The following is a 22,249-nucleotide window of genomic DNA, read 5'->3' on the forward strand; positions in this document are numbered from 1 at the left end:
GTATTCATTTGCCTCAACTGACTCTCCACATATCTTTTATATGTTTTTTTTTTCAAGTCAGGCTCTTACCAAAGACCATGTATTGGATCTCTTTGTTATGTCCAAGGCTTTATTAGCTGAAACAGTGCTCTTCCTCCCCTTTTCTTTTGTCAATTTGTGAAGACACTAAGTTGGTTGTCTTGTAGCATGACCCTACCACCTGTGTACTTGATTTCATGGTAACTATAATGCTTGGTGTTTAAAATAAGGAGCACCCTCTGACAGACTGGTGTTGGGAATCTTCATGAGATACTTATGGATTTCCTTTGTTTTCAGTTTTAATATCAGTATAAATTTTACATTGTCACAAAATAGGATTGTGACATATTTCACAATTCCCTATGTTTTCATTTTCTATCATGTGCCTAAGATTTTCACAAACTTTTTTCTTTTGAGCTTGATCCTAAAACCATCTTTTTTTTTTTTTTTTTTTTTTTTTTTTTTTTTCTAAAACCATCTTTTAAAAAAATTTTGTTTTATTGATTATGCTATTACAGTTGTTCACATTTTACCCCCTTTACCCACTCCACCCAGCACCCCCTTCTCCTTTAGGCAATCCCTACACTGTTGTTCATGGGTCATATGTATATGTTCTTTGGATACTCCAATTCCTATACTGTACTGGACATCCTCATAGGTATTCTGTAACTACCTTTTATACTTCTTAATCCCCTCACCTCTACACCCATTTCCCCACACTACCCTCCCATCTGGCAACTACTGAAATGCTCTCCATACCTGTGATTCTGTCTCTGTTCTTCTTGTTTGTTTAGATTCAATTGTTGATGAATATGTATTTATTGTCAATTTACTGTTTGCAATTATAATCTTTTTCTTAAGTTCCTTTCACATTGCATATAATAATGGTTTGGTGATGATGAACTCTTTTAGTTTTTTCTTGTTTGGGAAGTTGTTTATCTGCCCTTTGATTTTAAACGATAGCTTTGCTGGGTAGAGCAATCTTGGCCGTAGGTCTCCACTTTTCATGACTTTGAATATTTCTTGCCAGTTGCTTCAAGCCTGCAAAGTTACATTTGAGAAATCAGCTGACAGTGTTATGGGAACTGTCCTGTAGGTAATTAACTACTTTTCTCTCACTGCTTTTAAGATTCTCTCTTTATCTCTTTAAAATTCTGCTTTTAAGATATCTCTTTAACCTTTGGCTTTTTAATTATGATGTTTCTTGATTTGGGCCTCTTTATGTTCATCTTGTTTGGGACTCTCTGTGATTCCTCAACTTGTATTTCTATTTCCTCCACCAAATTAGGGAAGTTTTCTTTTATTATTTTTTTCAAAAAATGTTTCCAACTTCTTGTTCTTCTCTTCTCCTTCTGTCACCCCTTTGACACAAGTGTTAAACCACTTAAAGTTGTCCCAGAGGCTGCTTCCACTATCCTCATTTTTTGGATTCTTTTTTCTTCTTGTTCTGATAGGTTGTTTTTTGCTTCCTTATGTTCCAAATCATTCACTTTATTCTCAGCTTCACCCACTCTACTGTCGATTCCCTGTAAATTGTTTTTTATTTCAATTAGTGTATCCTTTATTTCTGACTGGATCTTTTTTTATGCTATTGAAGTCCCCACTAAGTTAGTTGAGTATCCTTATAACCAGTGTTTTGAACTCTGCATCTGAAAGATTGCTTACCTCCATTTTGTTAAGTTATTTTTCTGGAGTTTTATTCTGTTCTTTCATTTGGGCCATGTTTCTTTGTCTCCTTATATTGGCAGCCTCCCTGTATTTTGTTTCTATGCATTAGGTAGAGCTGCTCTAACTTTCTGTCTTGATAGCATGGCATAATGTAGTAGGTGCCCTACAGGGTCTAGTGGCAGCCTCCTCTATCAAGCAAGCTGAGTACTTGAAGAGTGCTCTCTGTGTGGGCTGAGTACACCCTCCTCTTGTAGTTGAGCCTTGGTTGCTGTTGGCAGGTCAATGGGAGGGATTTACCCAGGCCAGTCAGCTGCAAGGACTGGCTGTGACCACTGATCATCAACTTCCACCCTCCAAAGAAGATCAACTGTGCAGGAGTAGGATGGTGGTGCTCAGACATGGTCTGTAGCTGTTCTCTGGGTGTGCAGGCTCTGGGGTTTTCCAGGTGGTGCAGGCCAAGGTCATCTGTGTTCTGTCTGTGGGCCACCTGCATGAGCTACAAAGCAATCTGCAGATGACTGCCACTTGTGCTGGGCTTGGAGGTTCCTAGGTGAAGCCAAGCTATGAACCAAGGCCGGCTGCTGCTAGTGCTGGGCCTGGGGCCCTTTACCAGGAGGTACAAGGGCTGGGGCCTGCTGTTGCTTGTTTGAAAGAATTTAGGAAGATGTGAAGCCTTTCATATGAAAAAGCCACTGTTAACAGCTTGGGTCGCTGGTAAGTTGGGTGGGGCAGAGCCTCAGGGAGTCACCAGGGCAGAGCAAACAGTGTGAGCCATGTTGTGAGCCAGGTTGATGGAGTCTCAGATATGGCACCTGCCTGCCAGCTCTGTGGCTCTGTCAGGGGAGGGCTCAGCAAAGGAACAACGGCCTCTACCCCCATCTTCTATGTGTATGTCTTATTCAGTTTAACATTTACCAGGTAGAATATCAGAAAATAAAAAAGACAGGGGATTCCACCAGGGCTCACCTGATAAAAGGGTCCAGATCATGGTTAAGGCAAATCAAGGTTCTATATTGTGTTTTAAAGTTGGTCTGTTAATATTATTTTGTAGAATACAGTGTTGATAAGTAAGAATGTTTTTAGCAATGTTCCTAATTTAAAGAAACTATAGTATAGTGTTTTTGTTTTTTGCTATTGATTAACTAGCTTGGCAAAGTCAAAGGTCAGTGGGCCAGTTGTCCCGGGTAGGTGGATAAAACCAACCATCCTTGCAAAGTGGAGTTTACAACTCTCCATGTACAGTTCCTTACAATACTTTAACAAGTGCAGTTTCCAAAAATGCATATTTACAGCATCAAGGTTACAAGTAGAAGTTCTAAAAACCAAGAAGGCAAATTTTTGATGATTACAGGAAAACTCCTTCCTATCTTAGTTATAGAGTTAGAGAGAAACTGAATTTTGTGATGACAAAAAAAATACAGATTTTACAGTAATTGATATATAAATATATATGTGTGCTTAATTTCATTTTATACAAAGCTAGTTGTAAATTTTGTGCATTGCATTCTCAAATGTACCTATAAAGATAATTTCTTAAAATTCACCTCACCATTCCCTGCTTAAAACAAAAACAAATGAACACAAAATAACTTCAATATATATTAAGACTGAATCAGAGATATTTGGAGCTCGAATAATTTATTTTCAAACAGTGGTCTCTGTGTTCCAAATTTGGCATCTCTGAATTCCTTCTCTTCTACCAATAGGTATAAAGTATACAAGGCTCTCTTTCTTCCTAAATGGTTAAACTGTCCTTGGAAATTTTATTTATTTTTTTTGTGTGAAATTGTTTTGAGGAATACTCATTACTCCAGGCTCTTATTTAAATCTTTTATTCAAGGACAGTTTGGTCAGCTTCATTGATACCGTGTGGAGAGGCATTGAGGAGAGACTGATAAGATTCCAGATGCTTATTGTTTTTCTCTAGGTGGACAAAACAATACAAAAACAACCCTCTGCTTTCAGAGGGATAGGAGCACAGGCAGGCTCAGAATAGCCAGTAAGATAGGCATTCCTTCCAACCCAGCCTGCCTACTTTTTGTTTCTCTCCTCTTGTCCATTGGACATAACTAATACCTAGGTAACCTTAGGCCAAATTGCTGTTGGACAACCTTCCCCATCGCTAGTTGTATATCTGAATTTTCTTTCTTTGTATGAGACCAAAAATTGTTCAAGAAAGTAATGTCTATATGTTTACTTGTTTAAACATTGGTTATGAGAATCTGCATCTTAGTTGCATTGATTTTGTCTTTATCAAAATAATTAGGGGCTCACCAAAAGTCCTGGTACCTTTTCACAAAGACCATGACCTTTCCCTCCAAACAGTTGATCCTGAGAAGAAGGTATGTGAAGTGGGAGTGGGAATTAACTGCAGGGAGAATGATGGGGGATGAGGGACTGCGGGTTCAAATGAGTGTGGAAAGCAAGTTCTGTGGACTCAGAGGTAAATTAAAGGTGGTCCAGATGGCCCGGAGGGCAACCTTTAGGGGGTATGTGGTGGTATTTACAAATATATCCACCAATTCTCTGACATTCCTCCTATTAGGAGGTGGAGTCTATATCCCCTCCCCTTGAACCTTGTGGATCAAGGTCTTGTGGCTGCCTTGATGAACAAGAATAGCTCAAGTGATGCTGTGTGACTTCCAAGTCATGTCGCTCCTGACAGTTCCTTGTGGCAAATTTTCTGGTGTAGAAAATGATTTAGAATTCAAAAGTGAAGTATGGAATCCTATGTCAGATAGCCACTTTTAGAATTTGGTAATCAAAAGTTGTCAGGTGTTGAAATGAAGTCCTTCCCTGTCTGATTTTAACATTCCGGGGTGGAGTGGTTATGGGCTGAACTATGTCTCCCCCAAATTCATATGTTGAAGTGCTACCCCCTAGTACCTCAGGATGTGACTGAGTTTTGGAAATAGGGCTTTAAAGAGGTAATTAAGTTAAACTGGGGTTTTTAGGGTGGGCCCTAGCCAATATGCTTGGTGTCCTTATAAATAAAGGAGATTGGAAGCCAGCCAATGAATCTGCTTACCTGAATGTGTTTCAGCAGAAATTTAGACAAAACTCGTGATAGTAAAGCCTTGTTACTAGCCTTAAAGACATTGGACTCATTAAGGTGTCTGAAAATGGCTATAAGAAAAGGAGGGAAAGAGAAAAGGAGATTGGGTTATGGAGGGAAGCACCACACAGGTGCACACACATGGAGAGGACCACGTGAACACAGTGTGAAGGCAGGAGAGAGGCCTGCAATCCAAGGAGAGAGGCCTCAGGAGAAACAAACCTGTCAACACTTGTATCTTGGGCTTCCAGCCATTAGAACTGTGAGAAAATAAATTTCTGTTACTTAAGTCATCCAGTCTGCAGTATTTTGTTATGAAAGCCCTAACAAACTAATACAACAAATGTGGGACATTGGACTACTGGTGGTGTAGGTTACAATTTTTCATCCCTTTATCTCAGCACTAATAAATGAAGGGATGAAAAAATTGCAACTCAAAGAGATATTTCCAAATAAGTTAAAGTACTATGTTATATACAGTTCTTTTGAAGGGCATACATTTTTTTATTCATAGGTAATCAGCTTTATCCCCCTGGCACTGTATGTTGAATAGATATTTACAAATTATGGTTTGAAGGTGGCATTAAATTATTGGGCTTCCAATTTGGCCACAGGTCTCAATCTAACCTTGAAAAGAATAAGGAACTTGGAAAAGAAGGGGATTGTGGCAAGAGAAGGATTATTCAGAGAAGGAGACCTTGGAGCCACTCTCATGGTAATGAGGTCTTTGGAGGGAAAAAGGACTACAATTTGAGTTATTGATTTTAGACTGTGCTTAGCTGTCAGACAAAGATGTCAGAAACACTGCTAACACTTTGTACTTATTAGTGGATAAGGAAACACTTGAAAGATTTTATTTTTGCTGAGAGTGCCCCAAAGACAAGTTATTTTCTTAAAGAACATGATCCAACTTCTATTGGGTTGACTCCTTTTTAAGGTTGCTTGGAGACCAATTTTTTTCCTTTGTATAATAATTCAGGTGACTAGTCTTTGGCCTATTTATAAATTCAGTTCTCAGAGAAGTTTGTCCCTTAAAAAATTGCAATGCTGTTCTCTATTTAATTTTCTTAAAAAAATGAAAACTAATGGAAATGTCCTCCCTAGTATATATTTGTTATTACAGTGCAAGTAATGGAAATATGTAGTTATTCCTCTTTTTTCCAGGTCATTTTGATGCTATGGAAATTACCCAGGATGTTTTCTAATGAAATAAAATAATAGATAACAATTTTATCTAGGTTTTCTCAGGCCTGTCTTGCAAAATTAGCTATCAGGAAATATCTGCCAAAATAGAACACAATATATACAACAAAATGGTAATTCTTGAACTGTTGTTCACAGCAAAATATATGCAAAAAACTGTAATTTAAAAATATTTTCTCACCCACTTTTCAGTGACAATCTTGGACATAAAAGCCTGAATTTATAAAAGAAAGCCAATTCTCTTTGATAGATTGTCATTCAAATTTAGGAAAGGCTACTGGATAAAAACTGGAAAAGGCAACTAATCTTGTTTCATTACCAAGAATGCAGGCAATTTGTTTGAAAAGTGTCTGATTATAACAAATTAATGATCAACAATTAGAAAATAAACATACAAATGAGACTTTTTATTTGGAAAGTTTTGGTACTGTCACAAATAGGAGTATAGATTTTAACCTTTGCAAATGAGGAAGGAATTCATGCCAAAAGCTGCAGTGAATAGAGGCAGAACCAAAGGGGCCTATTTCACAGGCAACCTGCCATAGAAGCTTTAAGGAAGGCCTAAGACATGCAACTTAAAGAAATAAAAATGTTTTTAAAAGAAAACACAACTCTACCAAAGACTTTTTCCCCCATTTTATAAATGTATTATTAAATGCTATTTGTGTTTGTATAGCACTATTCTACAAAATTCACTTCCTTATTTTTAACTAGCTTACACATTTGCATGAGGGTTTGGGTTGGGGCAAAGCTTAGACTAAATTATTTCTTTTGCAGCCAAGAGGTTTCGTGGCTTCATGACAAAGAAACCATGACCTTAGCAGCCAATATTTATCTAGCACTTAATCTGTGCTAGGAACTGTCCTTAGTGCTTCGTAAAGTAATCTGCAGTGCTCCGGGGCTTATACTGGATTAAAAATATGGCTTCAAATCAGAGGAAATTTTCGATAACTGAATTCTGGAGTTCGTGTTTTAACTAGAAAATATCTTGTCTCTAGGGTCCCAGTAATCTGAGGGATAAGGGGATCTCATCCTTGATTCAGGGACTTCTGATTATCCTATGGTACCCATTCTTTCCATTTCTAGCAGTTGGCACCTGACCGCTTGGAATAAAGACTATGTTTCTCCTCATCCCTTCTAGCAGGGTATGGCCATGTGATTAAATTCTGGCCAATGGAATAGAAAAAGGAGTACTGTGGGATAACGTGCAGGAACCTGCTTTATGAGATGGATGTATATGCTTTAGTTAGATTATTAGATTGTACTGTTTTTGTTTGCCTCTTTGGAAAGGGACTTTTGTACCATGAAGTAACACATTATGCTAAGTAATTTCTGTGTGTCCCATAATTATACAGTATAACAACCAACCAGATTTTGGGGTGGTTGATTTTTCTTTTAAGTGAAAACAATAGGGAGAAGAAAGTTGAAGTCAAGCTATTAAATGAACAAATTGAAGTAAGCAGGACATGATGTAGTAAAGTAATATGTATCAGAAATGGAACAGTAAAGTCTGTGTTTAGCTTTGAGTCATTGAAGAATTGATAGGTCACTATGCTAAAGCAAAGAATGCATGTTGTTAATATGTAACAGTTCTGTTTATTTATGAACTCAGTTTTCTGAAATCTCAAGATCATCTATACTTCCTTAGAAAGAACAATTCACATTTTAATATGTCTCACTGCCATGGAATTTGTTTTCTGATACATTGTCTACATTTTCTCCTATTTATTATGTTATTCATTTTGTCAATTTTCAAAACTAGAGCTGACTCATGAAAACTCTCTCTCTCTCTCTTGCTGTACTTTTTAATTCCTTTTGTAAGGATTTTCTTCTCTCTTATCTTGCTGACTAACACTGCCAGCATCTTGGCTTAGCTCAGGTGTCTTTCTGGGAGTTCATTCTTTCCAGAAATCTGATTTAGATGCTCCATTGTGTGTTCCAGCCTGCAGTGCACATCTTCATCAATGCGCCTAGTACTCAGCGTAGTGTCTTTGTTTGCTGCTCTCTCCTCTACTGCGCTATAAGCTCCTTAAAGTCATGGACTAGGTCTTTTATCTCTGTATTTCTAAATACCAGCAAAGTGCCTCTCAGCAATACAATAAATCCTTTTTAAAAACATATTTTTCTCAGATCTGAGATCAAAATAATGTCAAGTACACTTTTCTTTAATACATTTTTAAGTTAAATTTATTGAGGAGTAAGTCATATGTAATAAAATTAACCACTGTAGTTTGATGAATTTTGGCAAATGTGCAGAGTCCTGTAATCACACCACAGTAATGATGCAGAACATGTGCATCACCCCCGAAGTTCCATTTTCTTCTTTGTAGCCAATCTCCTACCCCATCACTAGCCCCTGGAGACCACTGCTCTAGTTCCTGTCTCTATAGTTTTGCCGATGCTGTGCTGTCATATACATGGAATCATCTGTAGCACATATTCCTTTCTGTCTGACTTTTTCTGCTGAGCACAGTGAGTCGGAGATCCATTCATGTTGCACGTATCAGTAGTTTATTCCTGTTCAGGTCTAAGTAGTTTCCATTATTTGCATGCTCTAAAAGTGTTCATCCATTTGACAGACAGTACAGTTGTTTTTAGTTTTTGACTTATGGATAATGCTGCTATAAACATTTGCCTATGGGTCTTTATTTGAACATATATTTTCATTTTCCTGGGTAAATATACAGCATTGGAATTTCTGGGTTGTATGGTAAATGTGTGTTTAATTTCATTATAAAATGCTCACCTTTTCTGAAGCAATTATACCAATTTACAATCTACCAGCAGTATATATATATTTCAGTTTATTAGTGCTTTTAAAATGACTATCATAAGTATACTTGTACTAGGTTTTTGGTTTTGTAGTTGTCAGATATTACTAAGTTACTGAAGAAAAAAAACATGTAAAAACAAATGATAGATGTTCTGAGGTCCAGCTTTTTTTGGATGGTGGAGTAGAAAAATCTTGAATAAGATTCATTCCTCCTCAAATAATTCCTTTATTGTTTTACTCCGCAATACTTAAAATTCCCTGTTTGCCTGCCCTGCCCATTCAATACTTTGTTAGAATTAAAAGTCCCCAGGAAACTGATCTGATAGGATCAATCCTAATCGAGGTTTATCAGGACTAATTTGCAAAGGTCTAGCTAAGAGGTGGGTTGGGGGAGCCATTCGGAGAATGAAGAGTCTGAATCCGCAAGCAAGAGATGGGAAGAATGGACTGCAATGCTGAAGGAGAGACAGCAAATGACCAACAACCATGCTGGAAGGAGCCTTGAGCAAGAAGCTGGTTACTCCTCCGCCAGCTGTGGCAATAGATCTGGGCTTGAGAACTAGCAATGCCACTTTCTAGTCACGTGGCTTTACGCAGACCATATAACCTCGTATTTAAACATCAGCATTTTTTCATCTGGGGTGCTGAGGAAATGACTTTAGCTTCACCTGCACCAAAATGATTGTTGTGGGCATTGCATTGAAGTACATTGTTAAGTACAATTTATACTTCATGAATGTCTCTTTTTATTTGGTGAATTTTTAAAACTGCGTTTCTGCCCTTTAATAATAGTCTTCTGTTAATCTTTCTTTGACTTTTACTCTATACTTACCATACCAGTGGTGACCTCTCTCAGATTCATTTAATCTCTTTTCTTGCCCCTTTAAAACATTCTACTCACTTTAGCATAGGTAATCTGTGGCATTTTCATGAATCTATCAGACCCAGGGAATGGAATTCTGAGGTGTTTAGAGGTGCCTGGGATGTACCATTGTTTCAGGCTGTGATATATCAACAAATGCTTAAATTGCATTTCAATGAACTAAAAGTGGGCTTCAAGGTAATCTCAGGGCTAGAAGGATCATTCTTAATTTCTGAGGGGATATAGTTATCCTTCTCTGGCTTTTCTGTTGTCTCTAAGACAAGCACAAGCATCTTTTTGCAAGAGAATATCAGTCATAGTCATTTGTAAAACGCCTACGTTTTCCTGGAAAATTTCCTGTATTTCCTTTCTATTTATAACTGCATTTATTTTGCCTTCCAAATAAGGCATAATGTTTGTGTTCCAGCATAATGTTTGTTTATAAAAATCATGTCATATAGTCCATGCAGTGTCCTCTATGGTAGGAAAGATGAAATGAAATTTTAATGCAGTAAATGTCTCGCTAGGGAAAACACATATCTCTGAAATGATGTCATCAGATGGAGATTCCATGGCCCATTGTTCTCTGGGGACCTGCTGTTTCCATAAGCTGTCTAGATCACAGAAAGGTTTGTCTTATAAGTACAACCATCTCAAAATTATGCTAAGTGTGAGGGCCAGGAGTTAAGAGGAGGTAAGGAATTTCTGAAGACAGCAGTGCAAAGGAGATGCTTCTGTGCTTGGCAGCTAGTTCTCCAGGTTGAGTAGAATGAGTCAAAGTTTCAGTTAAAATCTTGCTAAATCTGATGTCAGTTATCAGCACTATTTGACACCTTGGATGGGGCTTATCTTGTGTTTTAGCTACCAATTGCTCAGCACAGATATCCCCAGAAGGTGGATATTTACCACTGGACTGCTATCAATCAGTGGTCAAGTCTGCTGGTCATCCTCCATTGTCCCTTCTCTCCTTCTTTCGTAATAACAAAACCTTATAGTCCTAGAGGGGCGCATGGGTGGCCAGAAGAAACTACACAGTCAAGCCACCTTTGCAGCTAGATGTGTCCATGTGACTACATTCTGGCCAATGGAATAGAATCACAATCATTAAAAAGCAGCAGGAGGGAACCTTCCTCAGAAGATAACAGAGATCACCATGTGACCGCCTCCCCCAATCTTTTTGTTTGTCCTTTGCCTTTCCCTTCTGGATGAAATTTTTATGTTATGTCTTAAGCTTGAACAACCAACTTGGACCATGTGGTACCTTGTAAGAGAGGCCACATCTGTGGACTAATGAGATGGAAGAAGCCTGGGTGTCTGAGGGCTCCATGAAACAAAGGCACTGTATCGGCTGTGAGCTACCTACCTCCCGACTTTCATGAGTGTGTGGGTTCCTGTTATTTCTGTTCTCTGTCCTTCCCAGTGGAGCACTTCTGATGTTGTTGGTTGTCAGTTATAAGCACTTTTAGGAGAGGGGTTATTAAAAGAGGGCATGGCAGCCTTCTCCTGGAATCCCAGAGGTGGTCTCTGAAAGAGGGCAGACACTGACCATGGACAGGAGGCCACTGTGCTGGGTCTTTCCTTTCACCTGCACTCAAAACACAAGGACACTGCTCTGGTGCTGCTCTAATATCCGCAGCAAGTAGACACGAGCTACTTCCCCAACTTGCTTCCTCTAGAGCTGGAATCAATGGCCCCAAGGCATCTGGTCTGGTTATTAGCATCTCTTGTCAGCTGTGTTGGTAAGTGCTGGGTGGGCCAGGTACTTGTAGTTGCATAAGTCACTGCCTATCTGTGGCAAGTTTTGTTTTGCTTTAATTTTAAAAGATGGCGGGTGCAGATATGTTGTGATAGGTGGCAGCCTTCCACTGCTTTAGTCCAATCTCATTTTTGAGACAGCGAGGTAATGAGTCCCAACACGTTTTGCAAAATTAATGACAGGCCCAGGAATAGGGTGCCTAGAATAATGGAAAGAAGACCAACCAGGCAGCTGGTACCCGGATTCTAGTCCTGCCACTGCTGATAGAAACAGGACATCAAGCAAGATCCTTAACAGCTCTGTTCTCAGATTTTATAAATGAAAAATTAGGAAGTGGGTTACCCGATTTCTAGATTTTTTTTAGTCCCCAAACTGTTACTTCCTGTTATTATTAGATGAGACCTCTCTTACAGTTTTATCTCTTTTTCTGAAAGTATTCAATGAACCTGTTAAGTATATATACAACAGAAAAACATCAATATTTTCATCAGAAGAAATAAATTTTTCTCATATTTGGATATATTTTTAGCATCAAGAACAAGAACTAAATAGCATCTTGAGTGTCCTTTGGCAAGTGAAATTGTACCATTTTTGTCTGTCCTGAAATTGTACCATTTCTTGTCTGTCTGAATGGTAAAGCTGATGGCAACAATGAACCAGATTCCCTGCAGGTGCAGCCCCGAAGTGGGAGTGCTGGAGGCTCAGGCCAGAGCTGGGCCTGGGTTTGATCTTGGGAGCTCCACTTACCAGCTCCACCACCACAGTTCACCCATGTTCCCTCAGTTTGCTGGTATCCTCATGACAATTTTTCTTATTACTGCTGCCAACACTGAACCCAAATTTTAACTCATTTGGACCATTGATTCGAGGACCAGCCCTACAGGTGGTTAGTCCTTCTTGCCTGGCAGTTCTTAGATGACCCCTCTCAATCTTCCCTGTGGCAGTTGAGTTCCCAGCATGCCTTAGCACAGACTTCATGAATAGCAGAGGGGGCTTGGCTTAGATGAGATTCTGTCAACCCTCATCAGCCATCGAATTATCCAGGCAGCTTCAAACACATGCGGATGCCTCGGCCCTGCCCTGGGGATCAGATTTAATTGCTCTCAGGGTGGTGTTCAAACATCAATACAGAAGTTTTTTAGTCTCCCTGAGTGATTCGTTTGGGCAGGCAGGCTTGTACAACTGATGGTAGACCTGCCAGGGCCACCTCAAGCTGTGTGGTGGGCTTGCAATGGAGCAGAGGTAGGAGGAATATCACTGAGCCGATCACAGAGCCCACACAATGGCCATGTTGTGGAAACCCATTATTGATCAGCTGAGAGCACCTTAGCACCAGTGTGAACATCTGAATGACACGTGTCTGTGCTAGAAAATGCAAAACCAGACATTTCAACTTCATTCTCACAGGTAGTAAAGCAATAAAGGCGCAAGACTTCATTTCAGAAAACTTGGTTTTCTAACCACTTCCCTGTTATAAACACACCTTAGGTGTTCCTAACATCAGAGATTAGAATCTGTTACTATGGGGACAGTTAGTGCTACCAGGAAAAAAAAAAAAGAAAAGCCATTTGACAAATAAAAGTACTTTTTTTTTGAAAACTAGACCATGTGTGAAAGTTGAAATGATTTTCTTAATTTAAACAGTGAGTGAGGACTTGATGTACTTTGAGCTTGATGAGTCGAACACTTGGGCAGCAGATAGACAGGGGGAGGATAGAGAAAATTGTTTAAGCATTTCTCAGATGCTTTCGGTATCACATGCTGCGTTATGTATTCAGCCACCCATGAACAAGTTTGCAGGATAGCCAAGGGACAACAATGCCGTCGTTTTCCCTTTGAATAACTACTTGTCACAGAGAGTGCAAATGTGACTCTAGCAGTCAGTTTGCAAAATCCTATAAAAAGATACATCTCTCCATTTTATGTTACTGCCCCCTTTGTTGAATATTAACTGACCGTAGAGACTTGGGTTTATTTTTGGGCTCTCTGTTCTGTTACACTGGTCTATGTGCCTGTTTTTATGCCAGTATGAGGCTATTTTGATTACAGTGCCCTTGTAATACAGTTTGGTATCAGATATTGTGATTCCTCCTACTTTATTCTTCTTTCTCAAAATTGCAACTGCTATTTGGTGTTGTTTATGGTTCCATATAAGTTTTTGAAGTGTTTGTTCTGTGTCTGAGAGATATGTCATTGGTACTTTAGTAGGTATTGCATTGAATCTGTAAATTGCTTTGGGTAGTATGGACATTTTGGTGATGTTAATTCTTTCAGTCCACGAACATGGTATATGTTTCCATTTGTCTGTGTCTTCCTTGATTTCTTTCTTCAGTGTTGTGTAGTTTTATGTATACAGATCTTATTTACACAATGGAATTCTATGCAGTAGAAAGAAGGAGCTCCTACCCTTTGCAACAACATGGATGGAACTGGAAAGCATTATGCTGAGTGAAATAAGCCAGGTGGTGAAAGACAAATACCATACAATCTCACCTTTAGCAGGAAGCTAAACAACAAAACAAACAAGCAAGCAAAATATAACCAAAGACACTGAAATAGAGAACAGGCTGACAGGGACCAGAGGGGAGAGGGGAGGGAATTTTGGGGAAAAGGGGAAGGATTCACAGGAACAAGTATAAAGGACACATGGACAAGAACTAAGGGGGAGTGGAAATGGGAGGGAGGTGGGGAGCACTTGGGGGTGGGCTGGGATGGGAGTAAAAGACAGAAAACTGTACTTGAACAATTAAATAAATAAATAAATAAATAGCATAAATTACCATCCACGATAAAAAAAGATACATCTCTCTCAAAAAAAATCTGTATTTGAATGAGACACTATTTTAATTTTATTAATATAATAGGTTACCAATAAACTTTCTTTATTAGAGGAAAAAAGCCCAAAGATTTTGATCATATAATAAGGCATGTTCTACGGACATTTGGCATACTCCCTTAAAACTGGCTTGCCTGCTCACTTCCCCACCGTTCCCCATGGCATCATCGCTCTTTCATTCACCACTTTGCCCCATCATCTTAAGCTACCGTTCGTTCTCACCTCCTAAAGCGAGTCGTCTCCTGGCTCTCACGCCACCAGCACACGGGCCCTCTGTGCCCCTGCCTGGGCTTTGGCACTGCCTCTGCTGGTGTCCTTGTTGCTGGCTGTCCTCCCAGCANGCTTGCCTGCTCACTTCCCCACCGTTCCCCATGGCATCATCGCTCTTTCATTCACCACTTTGCCCCATCATCTTAAGCTACCGTTCCGTTCTCACCTCCTAAAGCGAGTCGTCTCCTGGCTCTCACGCCACCAGCACACGGGCCCTCTGTGCCCCTGCCTGGGCTTTGGCACTGCCTCTGCTGGTGTCCTTGTTGCTGGCTGTCCTCCCAGCAGGCTACTGTGAGCCTAATTGCCATATTAGGCTACTTCTACAAGATTAGAAAAATTTATTCATTCATTCAGTAAGCATTTATTTTAATATAGTGAGAAGACCATGGATATAGATGGCAGAGAGCTCTGAATTCAGATCCTGATTCCAAACTTACCAGCAAATCACTCTTCTGATCCTCAATTACTTATCTAGAATTATTATTATTTTCTTTTTAAAATTTATTTCTTTTTATTTTTTATTGTTCAAGTACAGATATAAAATTAAATTTCATGGATTGATGTATGTAAAATGTCATATGTAGCATCTGGAATACATTCTGTAAATTATATTTAGAGGATTCCAGAAATTCAGCCACCTCTAAGTTCCACAACTATTCCAATTGTGAATAAGCTTTCTGCTAAAACAACTCTGCTTTATTTATTGCCTAAGACATTTCCTGTCCTCTGCTATTTTTTTTAACTTGTCATTTTGAAATTTGGAGTTGGCTTGCCCACTCCCAGTCCCAGTCTTCCTCCTCTAGAAATTCTTTAGGGACCACTTTGACACAGAGTGCATTCTCCTTCCCATGAACTCCCAACAGTTCTCATTGTTGGAAGACATTTCTCCATGGGTGTCTCATGTTCCTGCAGGTCACTGGGCAGACACTTGCTGCTTTTGTCTCAGACGCTCTCTTCTACGGTGTCTGTATACTAGCAGCCTTGGGAGAGAGAGAGAATTTCTCCCTCCACAGCAAAGGGCAAGTCTGTTTATTGTCCCCTATGACAAAGATAATGTTTCCTTTCAGGGCAAAAGTCAAGCAGACTTACTGTCCTTATAAAAGACTTGGCCTGGCTAGTGTAGCTCAGTGGATTGAGCACGGGCCTGCGAACCAGACAGTCGTGGTTCGATTCCCAGTCAGGGCACATGCCTGGGTTGCCTGCCAGTTCACAGCAGGGGATGCATGAGAGGCAACCATACATTGATATTTCTCTCCCTCTTTCCTTCCTTTCTCCTCTAAAAGATAAATAAAATAAAATAAAATCTAAAAAAAACCACTTGTGTTCCCCAAGCTGAGATTTCATTCCTGTGTACACAAGGGTCACTGGGCCCTCTTTTCATAACGCCGTGAGAACTGGGGAACTGGCCCAAATGATGATTCTCGGGCCACTGTTATTGCTGTGAGTAATACAGACCTATGTTTCTGGTCCCTTGTATGTTCTGCCAGCATCCAGGAACTGTAGCATGTTAATTTACTAGCTTGCAAGTAGGATAAAATATCAAACACTTCACAGTTGTTGACAACTATTATTATTTGGTTGTTATGGTTTCTGAATATATTTTTATAACAATCTTCTCTTCCCTCTCTTTTTTCTTGTCATTGGTTTATGGTGAGATTGGTTTATAGAGACATTGTTTTATGGAAAATTTTCCCCTGTGGAATGTTCTGAATGTTGCATTGAGCTGACTGCTTCCTGTGTGGTCATTCTGCACCATCTATTTCCCGTGTTATTTTTCAAGTTGGTCACACCATCTCCACACTTTTAAATCGTTTGACTTTTGCTTATGTTTGCTTCTGGTCACTGTTACTACATTTAAATTTCTATGGGTAGGCAATCTTCTAATTTTCCTTAAAAACCTTCCCACCTTTTTTTAGGGAACATCATGCTGAGAGTAGCAGCATTTGCTGAGTGAATGCTCAGGAAAAAATGATTTAACAAGTCTGACCAGACAATGTCCATCCTTTCCCCACCAGAGGGTGCACTCCACACTGGATTTAGGGCTACACAGTCTGCTTTGGATACCTGGATGTCGGTGCTCAATAAAGATAGCTGAATTAATTAGTTAGTGTATGAAAATACATTGTCAAGTGGAGCCTTGGTCTGGTTACACTTCATTTGACACAGGAGCTCCAACTGAGAACAATGAAACCTTTATTCATAGTTTCTATGACTATGACTTCATCATTACCGCATTTCAGTCTACTACGTAGTAAGTCTGAAGGCCAAGATCACATCTTGAAAAATGAATTCCTAAGAATTTTCACATTTTCCACCAACCTGAAAGTCTATGTCAGTGTACACATACCGACTGTTTATACACAGGGCAGTGGCCTGACTACAAATTCTGGACCTTGTGCAACTTGATAGTTCCAGAATAAATAGATTCCAAGTCCCTCGTGGTGGTAAGGATGACTTTGACAGTACTGAATCTTACAGAAATGAAGAAAAAATGGCAGAGGGCTACTTTCTTAGCTCTTATGTGAATCTGTTTCCTTTTGTCTTTTACACTTTGCTCAAGGAAGTCAGAGCTAACAGAATACTCCGCTCCTAGCAGCAACTGCCTTTCATTAAATCTAAGTAGTTTGTCCTAAGAAGATATTTTATTTAGAAGCAATGTTTTTAAAAGCTTCATAGCTTCCCATGGAACCACCATGTTTGAGGTCACAAAGATCTGAGCCAGCTCCCTTGTGCACTGGGTAAGTGTTATGCTGTTACAGCTTCTGCCACAAGTTGCTCACACTCTGATAGGAGAGGTGGTTTCAGCACAGGTGAGGAGGTCAGGGTGAAGCATTCACAAAGCCAGTGGGCGTCACCAGAACAGCCCTTTCTGAAGAATCAGAATCAGTTAAGAAGGCAGAAGGAGTGCAGTGCACCCCTCTTCCTTCCTGAGAGATGGCTCGGTGTCTGGATTCCTCAGCTTTGCCACTGCGTAGAGGGTGGGTGTCTATTGCTCCTCACTGTTAACCTGGAAACATTTTGAAGGTATGAGTTCTTGTGAGATTTAAGTGGGCCACGGGAAGCCGCCAGGTGACTCATGTGAGGGCAAGCCTCAATTATCTTTGTATCTCTTGCTTTGAGCTTGGCACTATACAGGCACATAAAAGGTAACCTTTACATGTGTTTCACTTGCCTAGCCCACAGGGTCCTAAAGGAGAGGATTCAGATGCAGTGTTTCTAGCTCTTGCTAGTCACTGCCTCCCCACCTGAGAAATAGTGCGGATGGGGCGCTGCCTCCTCTCATTACACAGATAATCTCAAAGGGATTGTGAGGGCTTTTTTCACTTAAGACCCGAAAAGCCCACTCTTCCTACAGCCCACATGCAGCCCCAAGTGCCTGGCAGTCAGTGCACATTCAGCCCAGGTTTCTCCTTCCCTCCCCACAAGGTAAATCAGCGATAACATACATACAAGGGAAACACTCTCATCTGTCCCTAGGAAGCGTGGCTAAATCAACCCCCAAGCAAATCAATGAGGAGGCCACTTTTGCCTTTTTAGAAGGTGAGGGCCCTGCTGTAATCTAAACTTCCAGAAATCAGCACCTCTTCCTTTGTCTGCCCCTGACCAGAGCCTCACAGCAACCCTGGGGCAAGAATTTCTAAAGGTGGTTAGTGAACGGGCACAAGAAAAGTTTATGCCATCTTCTCACTGGTTGTTCTATCCTGTCGCCTCTGTCGGTGCCAGGAATCAGATTGATGACACACTTAAAAAACTCACAATTTAACTTCCAGGCTGTAACTTTGATCTCCGACGTCAGGGCTTGCTCTGACCGAGAGATGGCGCTGTCAGACAAGAAATCTGAAGCTCTAGAACCGCCGGGAACCCTGGAGTCGAAGGGAGAAGAGGTGGGAGCAGTAGCTTGGGAGAGTCAGGGTGATAGTTCGCCGGCTGTAACCTCGGAAGGAAAGAGCCCCGGAAAGCAGCCAAACTGAATAAATGCAACCAGCTCTGCTTCAGTCGATAAATAATAATAATGATTATCTTTTCAAACATTAACGGATTCCAAAGGGTATTAAGAACTGGACGCTCTACTGATGGGCACTGGTCGAAAGGTTTACAATTTTGACACGTTTTGTCTGTTTACCAGACTGGATGTTGAGAGTAAGGGCTCCCGGAAGACAAACAGTGCAGACGTCAGGCTGGAAGGCCCCTCAGGCGCCCCTTGGGGTGCATTTGAGTTGAACCTTGTGTCCGCCCCTGTCCACCTCCCCCCCCCTCCCCGCCCACCCCAGGAATGGCTGTGTTCAGATTAGCTCGTGGACGTGAGTCTGTGTACTCCCGGACCTGGGTGTCCCCTCCTTCCTTCTCCTCTCATTCTACTCTGGAAACTGCTTAGGAATCCTTTTTCCTGAGGCCAAAGAGCGTTTGAAGCCAGTGGTTTATATTACCTACATTCCTTTGCAGCAACTATTTTCAGATGCATTAAATCTACGAATGTGAGCGAGAATGCCTTGAGCCAGAGAAAATGGCAGCCTAAGTCCCCAGCACTTGGCTCTTGGTTGGAGAGCGGCGCAAAGTGCGTGCTCTCGGGGGGCAGAAGCCTCCTCCATCCAGTTTGCGGTGTTCAACCTCAGTTGGAGGAAGCCAGCCACTGCCCTTGGCTCCACGGAGGGTGACTGCACCTCTCGGCTGATACATTTTCAGTTCTCAGTCAAATTAACAGCAGGAAACTCATCTTAAACCAAGAATATAAACACCCAGAGTGTACACTGCTCCCTAGTCAAGAATCTCAACAAAACAAAAAAATGTTTTTTTTGAAGTGCAAAAAGAGAAAAGCATGCGCGCACGCACACACACACACACACACACATCCCGACCTCGGCTAAATGCAAATTTCAGCCAGCCTGGGCTGATGTGTTGTCCTTTTCCAGACCGGGGGTGGGAGGTAGGAATTGGGTCCCAGGGGCATCCCTGGTCGTTCCAGGCCCCAGCGCCTGCCTGGACATCAGCGGGTGCAGCGGGGAATTACTGGGTGCCAAGAAGGAGGCTGCCAGTCCTTCTCTGCTCTGTTCCGGGGGCTGCCACCCACCCTCAAGCTTCTGTGAGAGGGGAGTAAGGCGAGGGTGCGGGTGTAGAGCTGGCGGTGATTCGGCGGTGGGCTCTACACAGTCTGGGAGAGGAGATCATTGGTACTGCAGCGATGACCACGCGCCGTGCTCTGCACCCCCGGCGCGTTCGAGCTGGGTGTGTATGCGCCAGACACCCGGGTTGTGAGAGTTTAAAGGGAAAGAGACTGTGCTGCGTGCGTGTGGGCTCTTTGTGCTAGCTGCCCAGTTGGACTTCGAGTGGGCCATGTGTACTCGGGGAATGTGCAAAGGTGGCGAGTTCCATTTACCCCCATTCCAGTCCCTGGCTTTTCTGGCTTTGACTGGAGGCAGCCTATGCGTGGGATGGAGCGCAGGGGGTCGCCCAGCAAGTTCTTGTCATTCAAGAGCAAGTTCGGAGATTATCATGCTTGATGAAAGGAGGGCCAAATCAGCAGACGTCAGATCAAATGGGAAGAGAGGTTTACTTTGGAGACTAGACCTCTGCTTTATTGCAGGCGGTTAATTCCAGGGACGCCGCTCCCGCGTTCCTCTTGGCGCCACCTCCTGCATCCCCGGTGGCTCAGCCTTGTAGGGGTAACCCTTGGGCCCCGAGGCCAAAAGGCACAGGGTTTGCGCTGAGCGCACAGACGTGTGTAATCTGAACCTCTCCTGAAGCACTTTTCAGATGCCAGAGAGTAAGCGCCCCGCGCTTCCTCCCGTGCGTCTAGTACAATTTGGCAACCCTGATTGCCAGGCTTCCTGCTCAGAGCCAAGGGGTGGAGTGGAGCGGGGAGGAGGCGCCGAAAAGAGGAGATGCTTCTGGCGGAATGACAGCTCCACATTTGGCCTCCATCTCCCCATCAGTGGGGGGAAACTTACTCCCCTTCCTTGCCTGGACCCCATGGGGTTTCAAGGGTAAATTTTGGTCCACACCCTTCTCTTGGGCCCGGGTGAGAACTTTCTACAGTGTATAAAACTTGTTCCTGAGCGACTTCCTATTACAAGGACCCCTAGGTTTCATGGCAGTGGTCGCCCTCTCTCTTGGAGCCCGTTCTAAGCATCTCAGTTCCGTCCCTTCAAAGCACCAGGGGACAGAGTCGCGACTGGGAAAGCCATCCCATCGATGAGTCCCGAGCGCGAGGCTGTCCGGGTTCCCAATCGCCCCTGAGAGATTGAAAAAGACAAGAGGGCGAGCTGCGTGAACAGACAGTTAGTTAATGGAAACCCTGTAAAATCGGCTTCAAGTGCACCCTGGACGAAGGGGGAGGAAGGTGTAGGCAGTGACGATTAGGGATGGGAGCTAGGATCGGATGGGGTCGCTCACACATTCTTACAGTTTTGAAAATGAAAGCCCCTACTGTCCCTCCCATTGTTCTTAATTTAGAAAAATAAATTCAGTAGGGGTAATCGCACGGATAGGGAAACCCAAGCTCCCAGCCAGCCCCAAGCGGAGGAGTGCGCGGCTTCCCTTGGCAGGGAACCCGGCTGCGGCTGTCCCCCTCCCCGTCCCGCCAGGCCCCCCCCCCCCGCACTCCCTCCCCCGCTCCCCGGCACTGCTACTACAGCGATCGCCACCTCACGCCGAAGGAATGCTCGAAGTATGCACACGTTCCCAAAAGTAGACCTCCTTCACCGCCGGAGGAGCATACATCACCCGTGGCAGCCGTCCACCTTCCCAGGCGTTTCGTAACCGAGTAAACTGAGAGCTGGGAACAGCCCTCTATTAAGTAGCCCGCGGCGCGGAGCCTCTTCCCACTCGACGAAGGCGAGCCGCCCAGTGGCATCCGCGCGCCGGCAGCTGCGGTCCCGGCCATCTCCTCCCGTCCCGCCGCTCCAGCTGCTCTTCCCGGGATCCTCCTCTTCCTCCTTCTCAGGGTGGCCCGGCTGCTGCTCAAGTCTCAGCAGCCGCCAGGTGCTCGGGGACCACCGCGCCGGTTGTCGGGGCGCGCAGGGGTCGCACCGAGCTCAGTCGGCTACGACGTCGCAGAGCCGCCGCCGCCTGGATCGTAGCCTCCGCAGGTCGGTCCGGCTCCCATCCCGTTTCCCTCGCCCCATCCCTCCCAAGGGTAGATAACTAGGAAAACTTGCTTCTAGCCTGGTGCTTGCTCCGCCCTAAGCCATTAAGGGTCCCGGGCGAGGACCGTTTGGACTTGTAAATGTGGAGATGTGCCCGAGATTTGCCAGGTACATTGGGGTTTTGTGTTTCATCTGTATCTTTGAGGGAGAAAGAATAGTAGCTTTTCTGAAGAGCTGATGCAGGCGGCCGTGTGTGCAGAAAGTACCCTGTTCACTGTTCCTGTTTGTTAGAGGAATCGAATCTATGGATGCTGTCGATCTCAAGGAAGGACGCGCAGGGTTTTGTGGCCACCGGTCCTTCATTGTGTCGCGACCGCAGCTTTGCTGGGGGTGCCGTCGTGCAGCCCGGGCGCAGGGAAGGTATTTTGGTGACGCACGGTGTGGAATTCTTTGGAGGGCCGCTGAGTGCTCTGCAGCTCATCGAGGCCGCGCGGGTGTGTGTGGCATCTTGAGACAGATTCCTGGTCGAGTGTTCTGGCTCGTTCTTCTGCTTTTCAAAGCATCCGAGATGGCGGGTTAGTCTAGTTCTAGGGAACTGAATCTTGGCTGAATTTCCTTAGCTTCTGGAAAAAGCTCCCTCTCCCGACCTCTTCTCGAGTGCATTGGTTGAGGCCCCACTCTGGGTCGGGGGGACTTCATAGGTAGTTTCCATCCCCAATCCTAGAG

The 22,249-nt window shown here is 42.9% G+C and overlaps 1 protein-coding gene and 1 non-coding gene across 4 annotated transcripts in view; both read left to right on the top strand.

Moving 5' to 3' along the window:
* The first annotated feature begins 4,690 nt into the window (after window positions 1-4,690).
* On the top strand, window positions 4,691-4,820 carry LOC118978759 (small nucleolar RNA SNORA33). Its single transcript, XR_005064787.1, has one exon. It is a non-coding gene; the product is annotated as a small nucleolar RNA SNORA33 (small nucleolar RNA).
* A 16,288-nt stretch (window positions 4,821-21,108) lies between these two features.
* COL12A1 (collagen type XII alpha 1 chain) overlaps window positions 21,109-22,249 on the top strand; it is a 111,346-nt gene continuing 110,205 nt past the window's right edge. For all 3 annotated transcript variants that reach the window (XM_037034311.1, XM_037034314.1, XM_037034315.1), the window contains exon 1: window positions 21,109-21,526. The gene's annotated coding sequence lies outside the window, so the exon portion shown is untranslated. The remainder of the gene's footprint in view (window positions 21,527-22,249) is intronic.

The sequence above is a fragment of the Sturnira hondurensis genome, unplaced genomic scaffold (assembly GCF_014824575.4).
Source record: "Sturnira hondurensis isolate 20B ecotype Veracruz unplaced genomic scaffold, ASM1482457v3 Scaffold0022136, whole genome shotgun sequence".
In the NCBI taxonomy this organism is placed as follows: domain Eukaryota; kingdom Metazoa; phylum Chordata; class Mammalia; order Chiroptera; family Phyllostomidae; genus Sturnira; species Sturnira hondurensis.